The sequence below is a fragment of the Dama dama genome, chromosome 13 (genome assembly GCF_033118175.1).
Source record: "Dama dama isolate Ldn47 chromosome 13, ASM3311817v1, whole genome shotgun sequence".
In the NCBI taxonomy this organism is placed as follows: domain Eukaryota; kingdom Metazoa; phylum Chordata; class Mammalia; order Artiodactyla; family Cervidae; genus Dama; species Dama dama.
In genome coordinates, this window is record NC_083693.1 from 24,966,902 (window position 1) to 24,981,269 (window position 14,368).

General features: G+C 44.5%; 1 protein-coding gene across 6 annotated transcripts in view; it reads left to right on the forward strand.

Annotated features, from left to right (window-relative positions):
• Positions 1 to 959: 959 nt before the first annotated feature.
• The window catches only part of AKAP13 (A-kinase anchoring protein 13), a 316,668-nt gene continuing 303,259 nt past the window's right edge, over positions 960 to 14,368 (forward strand). For all 6 annotated transcript variants that reach the window (XM_061158636.1, XM_061158639.1, XM_061158640.1 and 3 more), the window contains exon 1: positions 960 to 1,172. The gene's annotated coding sequence lies outside the window, so the exon portion shown is untranslated. The remainder of the gene's footprint in view (positions 1,173 to 14,368) is intronic.

The following is a 14,368-nucleotide window of genomic DNA, read 5'->3' on the forward strand; positions in this document are numbered from 1 at the left end:
TGAATTTTCACCGTAAGTCTATACCTTTGTTATCTACCATCCAGATCAAAATACCTAAGGTGTCCAGCACCCGCCCTGCACTTTCCAGCCAATAATGCTTCTCTAGGTAACCACTGTTCTTGCTTTGATTACAATCAATTTGCACATCTCTGAACTTATATGAAGTTCATATAAAGTGTGTCCATTTTTTACTTAAAGTTTTTCTCTAAGTAGATTCATTTTTACAACTTATCTAAGAAATAACATCAATGAAATAGTTGTTTGATGTGATAGGCGTTTCCCCTCAATATACACTAAAACACACAACTTGCAAAATGAGCTTCTTCCCGTACCAAGAGACCACATTTTGTTTCTCAAAAGCCGCCAGATGATTTCTGAGGTCCTTGCAACTTGAAGATTTGCGGTGAAAAGCCCAAAGTTTATGGAATACCCTGTCGCAATCCCGATGCCATCAGAGGCTAGCCACCCATCTAACTAAAACACTTGTTGAATACCCAGCAGCGACTCTCAAGGCACTGCACTCCACTCTCCGGAAAAGACCCCACTTTCTGATCTCAAGGGGAGGGAAAAAGAAGAGTAAATCATTTCAGGGTGTGTTATGGTAAGTGCTGCAGCTCAGGTGAGCACCCTCACACTGAGGAAGGGCGGTTTCCGGAGTCAGGGAGCAGAGGAGAGGGTGGGTGAGCATATCAGTCGGCACCTCTACTAGCCACCCGACTTTGATCACTTCGCCGCAGCGCAGCAGCTGCGGTCAACCTCAGCCTTCCTTAGCAACCTGAGGGACCGCCCAGGCGCCTTGCTATTGGCCGGGAGGGGTTTGATGGGCAGCTCTGCCGCGCAACCCCGGCGCGCAGCCCCTGGCGCCGCGCTCACTCACGGGAGGGCTCGGAGGCATTACCGCCCCCCCGGGTGCCCCGCCCACCCCCGAACAGCGCGCGGCGCATGCGCGGGCGGTTTGGGGCTGTGTGCAGGGCTAGCGCCGAGCCGGAGCAGCTGCGGAGAGACTCCTGGACTCCGCTGAGGTCGCCGCGCCCGCTCCTCGCTTCGGCCGCCGCAGCTTCCAAGCCGCCTCCGCCGCCGCCGCTGGGGGAGCGGCCACTTATTGTCTTTCTCCGCGGCCAAGGTGCGGAGCTGCTCCAGCTCGGCCCGCGGGGGACCCCGGGCGCCGAACGGTGAGAGCGCGACTGAACTCGGCGGAGTTGGGAGAAGTTTTGCGGTTAGAGGAGGGGTCGCGGGCGGGGAGCGCGGGCCGCTGCGGGCGGGGGCGGGCTGCCGGGGCGCGGCCGGGGGCGCGCGGGGGCTGGGATGCATGGGCGCGGGGGGATCGCTCCCCGGCCCTCCGCGCCCCTGCCCGGGCCCCCCATCACGCATTGTCTGCCCGGGGCCGCGGCTCGCCTCGCCGCTCCCGCAGCCCAACCCTGGGGCCGCCTCCGCTCGCGGGCTGGGGGGGCGCGGCCGATCCCGCCCGGCTGCGATGCCCCCCTCCCGCGAGGCATCCCCGCGGGGCCCGGACCCCAGGTCTTCTCCGGGTCTGCTCCTCCGGGAGCGGGGGCCGCAGTCGTCCCCCCGGGAACTGCGGCTGCTTCGCGGGTCCCTCCGGTCCGGGAGCCGGCGAACAAGTGCCGCGGACGCCAGGGAGCGGCTCAAGGGGGCCGCGGCGAGCGGTAAACACGCCGGGCTGGGCCGGCCTCGCGGGGGCGCCCTGGGCGCCTGCTCCCGGGGGCGCGGCCGGGGCTCCCGCACGGGGTCGGAGACGTGCAGCCCGGGGGGACCCGCCTTGGGACCGTGCCCTGGGCTCCGCTCTCGTCGAGTTCAAGTGCAGCCAAACTTGGAAACCAAACAATACTTTTTTTTTTTTTTGTAAATACGACTTACTGAACCCCTCTCCCTTCCCTCCTCTCCCCGCCCCCCCCCCCCCCAAAGTCAACTAGTAGGTTAAACTTTTAAAATAAATATGGGGGAAGTCCTCAAGAGTTTTTCCATCAGAAGAAAGGATAGGGTTTTTTGTTTTTGTTTTTGTTTTTGTTTTTGCTAGTAGTGCTTAGAGCAAAATGACTCCGTAGCATTTACTTTTCTAGATCTTAGCTGTGAACTCAGGAGTTAACAAATGTAAGTTGGATTGAGCAATATTTGGTGTTCGGTCTTAGCTTTAACACTCCTCAGTGAAGTTATTTTGAGAGTTTGTTGCCGCAGGCATACAGAACTAAAGTGAAAAACAGTGCCTTTTTTCTCCCTCAGCAACCCCCTGCCCCGTTTTATTTTCGTAAGTAACTATTTCTTTTTTTTTTTAATTTTTATTTTTTTTAAATCGTTGGATCGCCCAGATCAGGATAAACGCTGGGAAAATCACTTGGAAAAATCATTTTCTGCAAGTTTGTAAAGGAGCTGTGATCAGCTGTGATAAATCACTGTTACAGTCTTGTAGGCTTCCGTGGTCTCTTGGGGATTTGGCAGACTGGCAAGCCCTGTTGTCAAGCTTTGGGTGCTTCCTTCTGCTGAATTCAGTTCATTTGCCTTATGAAGTCGGAATGATTATGTTTAAATCTCCACGGTGGAACCAGCGTAAATGTCTGTCAAATTACCTGGTGGAAGAAAATGACCAGAATGTGTTTCTATCAGTAGTATGTATTCCTTTGCCGTCTGGTAAATTAACAAGAGAACTTCGAACCAAACACCGTGCGGGTCAGCTTGCCTTTCGCTTCGTTTCTCCTGATTGACCGATGTGAGGTGTGCCCTGAGTTTTTCTGGTTTCCTTGGCCTCATTTTGTAACTGTCTTCACCTGGCAAAGCTAAAGAAAAGTGTCCCGATGGCATAAGCTTGGATTTTTGAGGCATAGTCACAAAGTTGGTTTTAGGAGTCATAATCCTTGCTCTTTGGGTTTTCCTTCCCCAGGTTGTGCAGCTTTAGATGGGTTGTGTGTAGGGGGTGGGCTGGGGGCTGGGAGGAGGGGTTGACAGAGGTTGGAAGGAGTTGTCAGGGAGGGACAAAATGTAAACAAACACTGCTTAGAACCTTAAGTGACAAGCAGATCAGTTCCTCTGCCTCTCTGATAGCATGTTATACATACCTTTGTTTTAGGATTATACATACCTTTGTTTCAGGGTTTCTTGCACTTCATTTTTTTGCCTGACAACTAGTAACTGCATATGTAGTGTAAATGGACTCCTCGTCCAACCTGTTAACTCCCGAGGGCTGTGATGAGTCTCAACTGTATGCCTCTTTGCCCAGAAGGAGTCTTAACACAGCACAGGTGCTCAGGAGGTGTTTGTATTGGGTGAAGGGGCTTGGTTGGTACTTCACCCGAACATGGGACCCAGAGAACCACAGGACCTGGGGACTCGTTCACGGTGACAGCTTACTTGCAGGCCTGTAATGCGATTTAGTGTACTTCATACAAGGATGTCTGACCTTTCCTGTTAACCCGTTAATTACTTCTTGAAAAGAATCTAGGTTTAAATAGTGTGCTCTGGATTTCGCAAAGTGGTTTTTAATTGGGAAAATTGCTCCCTTTTTTGTTGAAATGGCTAAGACTGCCGGACAAATGCATTCACTGCCCTGCCTGTTTACACCTCTGTTGTGACTTGGGGAGGTAGCACAGTGTAGAAGAATGCACATTCTTTGGAATTAGGTAAATTTGAATGCAAATCCCCACCCTTCCGTTGACTAGGTGGGCAGCCTTGAGCAGGCAGGTCCTTTATCCCCTCGGAGCTTCTGTTTCCTACTGTGTAAGGTATAGTAACATTCTTTAGAGCATTCTTAGAAATAAATGAAGCTGTGTGATGATCTTCATAGTATGCCTGTTACCTGGTAATGACAGTGATTTGGGTACCTTTTTGTATGATTTAAAGCATGTTTAAAAGTCCGATGCATCTGAGCATAGTGCTGTTTATCGTAGAGGGAACGCTTCTCAGGGCACTCAAAACCGGTGCTCTGGGACAACCCTGAGGGATGGGGTGGGTGGGACAGGGGTTCAGGATGGGGGACACATGTACACCCGTGGCTCATTCATGGCAGAAACCGCCACAATATTGTAAAATAATTTGCTTTCAATTAAGATAAATTAATTTTTTAAAAAGGAAGAAATCCATAGTGGCTGTTGTGAAATAATATTTGGTATTCCTACTGATACTAATATATGTAATTGTTATGTTTGGATTTGTTAACTCTCTAAGTAAAAGTACTGCCCCTAGTATAACAATAAAAAAAAAAAAAGAGGGAATGCTTCTGGGAATTGAGTCTTAAATGCAGTTTTTTTTAAAGGTGGAGTTGAACTGAATCTTAATAGAATTAGCAGTTTATCTTCTCAGTCAGTTGTTAATCTTTGAGTGGGCCTTGTAGTGTGACTCAGTACAGAACTCTGCATTTATAGTGTTTAGGAAATGGTCAGAAATGGGTTGTTTTCAAGACTTGGAGTAGGGTATCTGAGTTATTTAGTTCCAGCTCTTCTTCCTTATTTTACCTTAATTTTGAAAAAGAGTAGATATGGATTATGACTACGTTTCTCAAACTTGCTTAAGATGGAACTGGCCTGTGGGTTAACAGAGGTGGTATTACTTCCTCTTCAGAAACACTTTTGAAGGTGCCACCATTTGTGGGAGGAAGCAGTGATTTAAATCAGTTATACCAGCGTATTGTTTAGAAAATTCACAATACCAAGTGGAATACATTCTAGAAATATTAACCTGTCATGGGCATTTCTGTATATTGAATCTCATCGTTCCATTTTTTTTTGTTAATAAAGGCAAAAAATTAATCATGAAGGATTACTGTAAACCTTTAAAAATTATGTTTGACCAGACTCACAGATTGAGGGGAAAAACCAAAGCTGACAAAGCTAGATGAATCACACTTGGACTTTCGATAAGCCCCTTTTAAAGTTACCGTTGTGGTGCGCTTGAATACACAGGGTTATTACTGCTGGGGACAGGTGTCCCATTTGGAAGCTGTGCTCCCGAGTCACTGTCAGGCTGTCTTACCCACTGTCCGTGGGGCGAGAGGAGGAAGCTGTGAGTGGAAAGAAGTTAGCTTCCTTCACATGTCTTCGCATTTGTGGTCCTGTAGTCCACCTCGGGGTTGATTGGGACAGATTGAGTAGAAGATGGGTAGGTAACCCATTTTAGTCAGTCCTTGCTCAAAGAAGACACCAGTAGACCTGACACTGAGAAACGATGATTGTTAGGAATGTTTGTGTAGGACAGTGGTGTATTTTACTTGTTCAGAGCCCTGGAAAGGTGGATATCAGTGTGCGTGATGTGGCTGTTGGGGTGGGGAGAAGGAAACAGTGTGAGGGATTTACCATTTATGTCACTCAGTAAGCTCTCCTATTAGTAATCAGTCCTTTTGAATTTTCACTTATGATCCTATCGTAAGCCTGTGTTTGGCCGCAGAAATCGTCTTTACCACTTCAAAAGCCTAGTTATTCCTGAATGGTTAGGAATTAAGTATGTTGCACTGTAATGAGTTCGTCTTTGAGAAACTGAAGATGTCAAGCAAGAGAAAAAGTACCTTGGAGTTATGCAATGGAGTGTTCCATCAACCCGAGGTAATCGCTGGTGGTGTCTGCTGAAAGCATGTGATACGGGCCTGCATGGCTGACTTCCTGGGCTTCACCAGTTATTGGCACTGTGTCCTTGAGGAGGCCACTTCCTGTGTCTCAGACTTAGCATCCTTACTTACAAAATAAGGACAAGTTTGATATTGTCATCCAGTCTCCTGCCCTCTCCTGTCAGTGAGAAACTCGACATAAAACACTATACAGGGCTTTGTCATGTTGTAGTTTTGTGGGTTGGCTACTGGTTTGGATAAAATTCAAATCCTAGGCTATAAAATGGGAAAACAGCTAATGAAGTTTATTGATTTTTCTTTATAAATATTATACCATTTCTTTTGCCATTCTTACTTAGGAAAATGGATACTTCTCACTTTGGCCTCTTTGCAGATTTCCTTTTACAACATATTTGTTATGGGATATTTTTCTAAATTCAGTGCTTGCTGGGAGACCCACATTACTCTGAAATCACAGGAACTGGCATTGGATCCCAGTACTTGAAGTCAGGTGAAACCACAATAAACGGTGAACAAAGAATGTCAGACTGTGTCAGAAGGGTACAAAAGAAGCTAGCCTACTCACTGTCTGATCTTTACTGACTCATTTTCTTAAAAATTATTTTTAAAAAATTGGTTTACTCAAATCAGGGAATGCGCCTCTTACATGTCAGATGTTATGCTGTGTGTCTCACATTTTGTCTATGACTGAGCTGTGTGGCATGTGGGATATTAGTTCCCGGACCAGGGATTGAACCCTACATTGGGAGCATGCAGTCTTAGCCACTGGGCCACCAGGGAAAGCCTACATTTATTTCATTTTTGAAACAAATCTATGAGGCAGGAATTATTGACGCATTTCAGGAGGGCTTCCCTGGTGGCTCAGATGGTAAAGAATCTGCCTCAATGCAGGAGACCCAGGTTCGAAACCTGGATCGGGAAGATCCCTGAAGAAGGAAATGGCAACCCACTCCAGTATTCTTGCCTGGAGAATTCCATGGACAGAGGAGCCTGGCGGGCTACAGTCCATGGAGTCGTAAAGAGTCGGACACGACTGAGTGACTAATACCTTCAGGAGGGGGAAACACCCATGAAAATGATTTGATAGTGGTCATGTAGTTTTAAATTTTGGTGCTAGAATTTGAATAATCTGAATTCACTTTATTTTGGCTGCAAAGGGCATGCTTTTCACATCACTAATATTGTCACCTGAAAAGAGTACAGTCTGTAAACAAATCAGGTTTATTGAGTCATTGTTTATATGATATAATGCACCCATTTTAAGTGTACAGAGTTTGACAAGTTTTGATGAATATGTTAATCCCTGTAACTTAACAGCACAATAAAGGTATAGGATGTTTTCATCATTCCAGAAAGATCCTTTGTGTTCTCCAGAGAGTTCTGCCTTCACCCCTCACTCTGCTGCCTAGCTCACCATAGGCAGCCGCTACTCTGTTGCCTGTCAGAGTTTTGTTTCCAAACTATGGCCCACAGACCAGATGTGCCCTGCTTTTTTTTTTTTTTTTTAATAAAGTTTTATTGGGACACAGCAGTGTTCCTCTGTTTCCATATTGTCTGTGGTTGCATTGGTGCTACAGGGACAGTAGTTACAAGACACCCTGTGATCCACAAAGCTGAAAATATCTACTATCTCCCAGAAAAAGCTTGCTGAGCCTTGATCTGTGTGACTACTTATAATGATGACATTTGAACTGTCCTGTAGTTCTCAGTGCATATTCAAATTTTTCCTGTTTGTCCTCCAAATAGCTTTTTATAGTTAATGAAAATTAAACAAAAAATCAGGGTAATATTCCATGGCATGTGTGTATATATGTGTGGGCACATGCACATTTGGACATAGTTCTGTAAATAGTGCCGCTCTGAACATTGGGGTGCATGTATCTTTTTGAATTAGTTTCAAACTTTTCAAATTAGTTGTTTGCCTTCTTATTATTGCCCCAGCTGAAAGTACAAAGACTTTGCTCTATATTTTCCTCCTAGAGTTTTTATAGTTCCAAATTTTACAATTTAGGTTTATGAATCACGTGAGTTAGTTTTTCTAATGGTGCAAAGTGTGGATTGATTTTTTTTTTTTTTTTTGCATGTGAATGTGTAGTTGTTCCAGCAGTGGTTTTTGAAAAGACATCTTTCTCCATTGAATTGCCTTTGTACCTTTGCTGAAAGCCAGTAGATCATGTATGTGTGGGTCAGTTCCTGGATTCTGGGTTCTGTCATATTGGTCTCTGTCTTTCATTTTTCTTTTGCCACACTACTGATTACTGTATCTATATAGTAATTTTTGAAATCAGGTAGTATGAGTTCTCTAATTGCGTAATTTTTCAGACTTATCTTTGAGTGTTCTAGTTGCTTTGCCTTTCCAAGTACGTTTTATTTACTTATTTTTATTTTTTGGCTGTCCGTCAAAGCTTGTGGGACCCTAGTTCCCTGACCAGGGATTGAATCTGGGCCCTTGACAGTAAAAGCGTGGAGTCCTAACCATTGGACCTCCAGGGAATTCCCACCAAGTATATTTTAGAATCAGCTTGTTTAGAAGACTCCCGCCAGGATTTTTGATTGGCCCTGTATTGAATCTGTAAATCACTTAGGGTAGAATTGACAGCTTAGTCATATTGAGCCATGAACATGATTTATGATGTTCTATTTATTTCGACCTTTTTTTTTTTTTTTTAGTTTTTTTTATTAATGTTTTGTAGATTTTAGTAATTGGATCTTGCATGTTTTTTAAAATAAGATTAATATGTATTTCATATTTTCTGGTGCTGTTGTAAATGATGCTTTTAAAATTTCAGTTTCCTGTTGTTCATTGCTAGTATGTAGAAATAGGATTGAATTTTTTATGCTGACCTTTTGCCTTAAAAACTTGCTAAACTTACTTGGTCTTTTGTTTGTAGACAGTAATGTCATTGGCAAATACAGGAAGTTTGATTTCTTCCTTGCAGTCTATATGCCTTTTATTTCTTTTTCTTTACTGAACTGGCTAGCGTCTCCTGTATGATGATGAATAGGAGTTTTGAAAGTGGACCTTCTCTTGATGTTAAGGGGAAAACATTCATGTTTCACCACCAACATGATGTTCTTTATAGTTTTTGTTTTCGTAGTTGTAAAGGTGTTCTTTATCAAGTTGATAAAGTTCTGTTTATAGTTTGCTGAGTTTTTATCATGAATGGGTTCTGAATATTGTCACAGGCTTCTTCTGCATTTGTCGAGATGATCATATATTTTTTCTTCTTTAATCGGTAGATATGGTGAATTGCACTGCTTTTTCAGTGTTGAACTAGCCTTGTATTCTTTTGATAATCCTTAGTCATGCTGTATTTTTATATATTGTTGGGTTCAATTTGCTACTGAATCTTTTTAATTTCCTTTATTTGTCTATTAATGTTCCTTTAAAAAATTCTTGGTCATACGTGTAATACTCATATCATAGTTAAAGTCCTAGTTCATTAATTCCATTATTTGTTTCTATAGGCCTTTTTTTTTTTCCTTCCATTTTTGGGTCACAGCTTGGTAATTTCTTGTTAGATCCTAGAAATGGTGAATTTTAATTTGTTGATTGCTGTTGATTGGTCCAAGTTAGATCAACCCTAGCTGTATCCTTTTACTTTAAGACAGTTTTACTCCATTATTAAGTCATGAAGCCGCCATAGTTTTCATTGAAGAATGGTATGTTCTCTGTTCTCGCTGGTCTGAGTATGAGTCTCTCTGCCAGCCCTGTGTGAGCTCTGGAGTTATGTAGCGTATGGTCCTTGGGTCATTCTTTGCCTGCCCTGATAGATTCACAGTATGCACACACAGCTTATTATTCGTTATTAGACTCAGTCAGGCCTCTGTGCTGATTTCTGGAGATCCTTCTTCATGCAGCTCCCTCCTTTCTAGTACTCTGGTTTTTAGGTTCCTGACCCTTCTCATGCTCTTGGACTTCCTACTTGACAAGCCTGCCTTGCTCTGCTTGGGCTCCTCAAAGCACATGGTCCAGGATGGGCCTCCAGGCTGAGAAAGTTGGTGCATGTGTGGAGTTCACCTCTTCCCAGTCCTGTGCTGCTGGTGGTCCAGTGACTAAAAGATGTTGCCATTTTGCTGTCCATTTTTTTGGTTGTTGGTGGGGGGTGGAAGCAGGAAGGAGTCTGGATCCAGGTACTCCATCATGGTTGGAAATTGAAATCCTTTGAAAGAGTATAATTTATTGATGATGCTCAAGATCTCCTTACAGGAGTCTTCAAGTCTTTGTGGGTATAAATATCAAAGAAATGTTTGTTAAATGTCTATGTAGCTAGCCTTTACTCTGTCGGGAATAGAGAAGTCATGTTGCTAAGTCATGTCCATCTGTTTGCGATCCCATGGACTGTAGCCTGCCAGGCTCCTCTGTCCATGGGATTTCCCAGGCAAGAAATACTGGCTGCTGCTGCCGCTAAGTCACATCAGTCGTGTCCAACTCTGTGCGATCATAGGCAGCACCCCACCAGGCTCCTCTGTCCCCGGGATTCTCCAGGCAAGAATATTGGAGTGGGCTGCCAATTCCCTTCTCCAGGGGATCTTCCCGACCCAGGGATCGAAGCTGTGTCTCCTGCTTGGCAGGCAGATTCTTTACTACCTCTATAGTATGTACATGAGATTAATCAAAGATGTGAAATGCTCTAGTGATGAACAGAAAAGTGGTCTGATACTTTCATATACGATTCTTTATTTTACATCTTTGTTTCTTAACCTGTGTTTATACTTTCCTTCTATGGCACAGGATGAAGTGAGTCAGTGGGTCGAGTATTGACTCTTTCAGATGTGTTTGGCAACTTACTTGCTCTGTGGCTTTAGGTAAATTGTTTGTCTCTGAAAATCAGCATTCTCTTTTGTAAAATAGGCACATGACATACCTTGTAGGGTTGCTTGTTAATTTTTTCAGCACATATTTGGGTGCCTTCTGTCGTCAAGCACTGTTCTAGGTGATGGGATTTTCAGTGACAAAAAGCAGTTGCTGCCGTCAAGGGGCTGACATCTTAGTGAGAGAAGCCAAGATTAACAGGTAGAAGGCCGGTCGTGATAATTGTAGGAAGAAGATGAAGAGTATTCAGAAAATTGGGGGAGGGGGTCAAACTTTCTGAGATGAGATTTCTGAGAGAGACCTGAGGGAAGTGATGAGAGCAGACCTGAAGGTCTCTGGATGTTCCGAGTGGAAGGAGCATCAGGGGCAAAGAGCTTCAGGGGAGAGTATGAACAGGGAGGCCGAGGACGGGGCAAGAGACAAGAACAGTGTATATACAGGTAGTTGTTGCTGTTGTTTAGTCGCTGAGTTGTGTCCATGGACTCTCCAGACTCCTCTGTCCCCGGGATTCTCCAGGCAAGAATACTAGAGTGGGTTGCCATTTCCTTCTCCAGGGGATCTTTCTGACCCAGGGATTAAGCTTTGTCTCTTTCCCTGGGAGGCGGGTTTAAGCAAGACAGTAGTGACCTAAAACATCTTGTATATTTGTGCCCAAGAGTTAAGACTCCAAACCTGTTGAGAACGTTTCTCCTCTGAGCATGATAAAAGTGTTATCAGTGAAATCTGTTGTTCATTTTCAGTCTCGAAGGATATCAGTTCATTCAGTTGCTCAGTCGTGTCCACCTCTTTTCGACCCCATGGACTGCAGCACACCAGGCCTGCCAGTCCATCGCCAATTCCTGGAGCTTGCTCACACTCATGTCCATCAAGTCGGTGATGCCGTCCAACCATCTCATCCCCCGTCATCCCATTCTCCCGCCGTCAATCTTTCCCAGCATCAGGGTCTTTTCCAGTGAGTCAGTTCTTCGTATCACGTGGCCAAAGTATTGGAGTTTCAGTTTCAGCATCAGTCCTTCCAGTGAATATTCAGGACTGATTTCCTTTGGGATCGACTGGTTTGATCTCCTTGTAGTCAATACCACAGTTCCAAATCATCAGTTCTTTGGCGCTCAGCTTTCTTTATAGTCCAACTTTCACTTCCATTCATGATGACTGGAAAAACCATAGCTTAGACTAGATGGACCTGTGTTGGCAAAGTAATAACTCTGCTTTTTAATATGCTGTCTAGGTTGGTCATAGCTTTTCTTCCAAGGAACAAGCACCTTTTAATTTCATGGCTGCAGTCACCATCTGCAGTGATTTTGGAGCCCCCCAAAATAAAGTCTGTCACTGTTTCCCCATCTATTTGCCGTGAAGTGATGTGACCAGATGCCATGATCTTCCTGTTTTGAATGTTGAGTTTTAAGCCAGCTTTTTCACTCTCTTTCACTTTCATCAAGAGGGTCTTTAGTTCTTCTTCGCTTTCTGCCATAAGGGTGGTATCATCTGCATATCTGGGGTTATCGATATTTCTCCTGGCAATCTTGATTCCAACTTGTGCTTCATCCAACCTGACACTTCGCTGATGTACTCTGTGTATAAGTTAAATAAGCAGGGTGACAATATACAGCCTTGACATACTCCTTTCCTGATTTGGAACCAGTCTGTTGTTTCATGTGCAGTTGTAATTGCTGCTTCTTGACCCGGATACAGGTTTCTCAAGAGGCAGGTCAGGTGTCTGGTATTCCCACCTCTTGAAGAATTTCCCACAGTTTATTGTGATCCACACAGTCAGAGGCTTTGGCGTAGTCAATAAAGCAGAAGTAGATGTTTTTCTGGAACTCTCTTGCTTTTTTGATGATCCCAGGGATTTTGGCAATTTGATCTCTGGTTCCTCTGCCTTTTCTAAATCTAGCTTGAACATCTGGAAGTTCACAGGTTCACGTACTGTTGAAGCCTGGCTTGGAGAATTTTGAGCATTACTTTGCTAGTGTGTGAGATGAGTGCAATTGTGCAGTAGTTTGAATGTTCTTTGGCATTACCTTTCTTTGGGATTGCAATGAAAACTGACCTTTTCCAGTCCAGTGGCCATTGGTGAGTTTTCCAAATTTGCTGACATATTGAGTGCAGCACTTTCACAGCATCGTCTATTAGGATTTGAAATAGCTCAACTGGAATTCCATCACCTCCGCTAGTTTTGTTCGTAGTGATGCTTCCTATGGCCCACTTGACTTGCATTCCAGGATGTCTGGCTCTAGGTGAGTGATCACAGCATTGTGGTTATCTGAGTCATGACGATCTTTCTATACACAATGCTGTATAGTTCTTCTGTGTGTCCTTCTCACCTTTTCTGAGTATCTTCTGCCTCTCTTAGGTCCATACCACTTCTGTCCTTTATTGTGCCCATCTATCGGCGATCTTTACATGTGATGCAGGGGCACACTGGGGCTTCACTGATGGCCCAGACGGTAAAGAATCTGCCTGCAATGAGGGAGACCTGGGTTCCATCCCTGGTTTGGGAAGATCCCTGGGAGGAGGGCGTGGCAACCCACTCCAGTCCTCTTGCCTGAAGAATCCCCATGGACAGAGGAGCCTGTTGGACTACAGTCCATGGGGTTGCAAAGAGTCGGACATGACTGAGCCAGTAAACACACACACACAGGGGTGTATTGTGTGTAACTTTTACACACAAGATAGTTTGGAAGGAGTTTATCACAGCGTTAACTCTAGTTTTGTTTGCGGAGTGAGATGACGGTAGAATTTTTTGTTTTTTAATCTCCTAAGTACTTTGCTATATCTGTATCTTTCTTTGTATGTATTTTAATTTTTCATTTTCAAACAGAGGTAATACTTCGGGGCATCTGCTCGGTTGGTGAGTCTCTGGGCTGATGCAGTTTCATTTGTTTGTGGTTGTTCACACTCCGTCTTCCACAGATGGGTCTTTGTGGTCTGCTGTCTTGAACATTTGAGCCGTCGATCACCAGGGGGGACGTCAGGGGAGAGAGTACGAGTGGTTTTGACAGAAGAGTTCACGGCAGCTCCTGTGAAAATTGTCAGCGCATGTTCTCCCCACCAAGCTAGTTGTGGCACCATGTCGTTCAAAGGGGGCGTTGTGTTGTGTTCGTATTGTGGTGGGCAGATCACTTCAGGTAAATTGACTCAAGCGTGAATTTTTTTTCCCCCCCTTAAATCTGAATTATAACTTTCCGTGCTAGCTTAGCTCGTTAGAAGCATTCCTTTCCCCAGGTGATAACAGTGCCAAAGGTGACAGGGAGTTTTTGCAGATTTGACATTTTCTGTAATTGATGAATCACCTCTGAAAACACAGCAGTATAGTTTGAAATATGTCTGTAAATCAATCCATGTACCTGGTGTTGCCTGTTGAGTTCTGCCCTGTTTAAGGCAGTTGTGTTTCTGGAGTTGGAGGAGAGAGACCCATTGGGGCATTGCGGGGAATCATTTCTGTTACCTTTATGATCTGTCTGGAGGAAAGCGGTTTTTTTTTTTTTTTAACCTTGCATTCTTTGTGCACAGAGAGGGTGGGCTCAGAATACAAAGGAACTCTGCTTGTGGCTTTGCAGTTTGGGGGTTATTTAGGAGGAAGACCGGACAGCTAGAGTTTGAGAAGCAGAGTTCTAATTGTTCACTTGGTCACATGAAGCCTTGGGGCCTGGCCGAGGTGCTTTCTGCCTCTGAGGATTAAGAATGTATATGGGTCAGTGGACAGGAACGACCAAAAGTTTTTTGCCTGGGCCCTCCTGCTAAACGAGTGCTGTCTGTGTGCTTAGGACATAAGCTGGTGTGTACTTAAAGGACTTTTTCATTCGAGAGAGATCTTTTACTAAAGATCAGGCCATTTCCCAAGAAGTGTCTTCTAAAAAGTGAACTCACGAAAGGGAAGAAGAACCTAGTACTGGGTGCCTGCATGTGTAATACTGTGTGTTGATTTACATTCTCTCAATTCTTGACGGTAATCCTGTAAGATAGGTTTGATCCTCCCTGCCTTT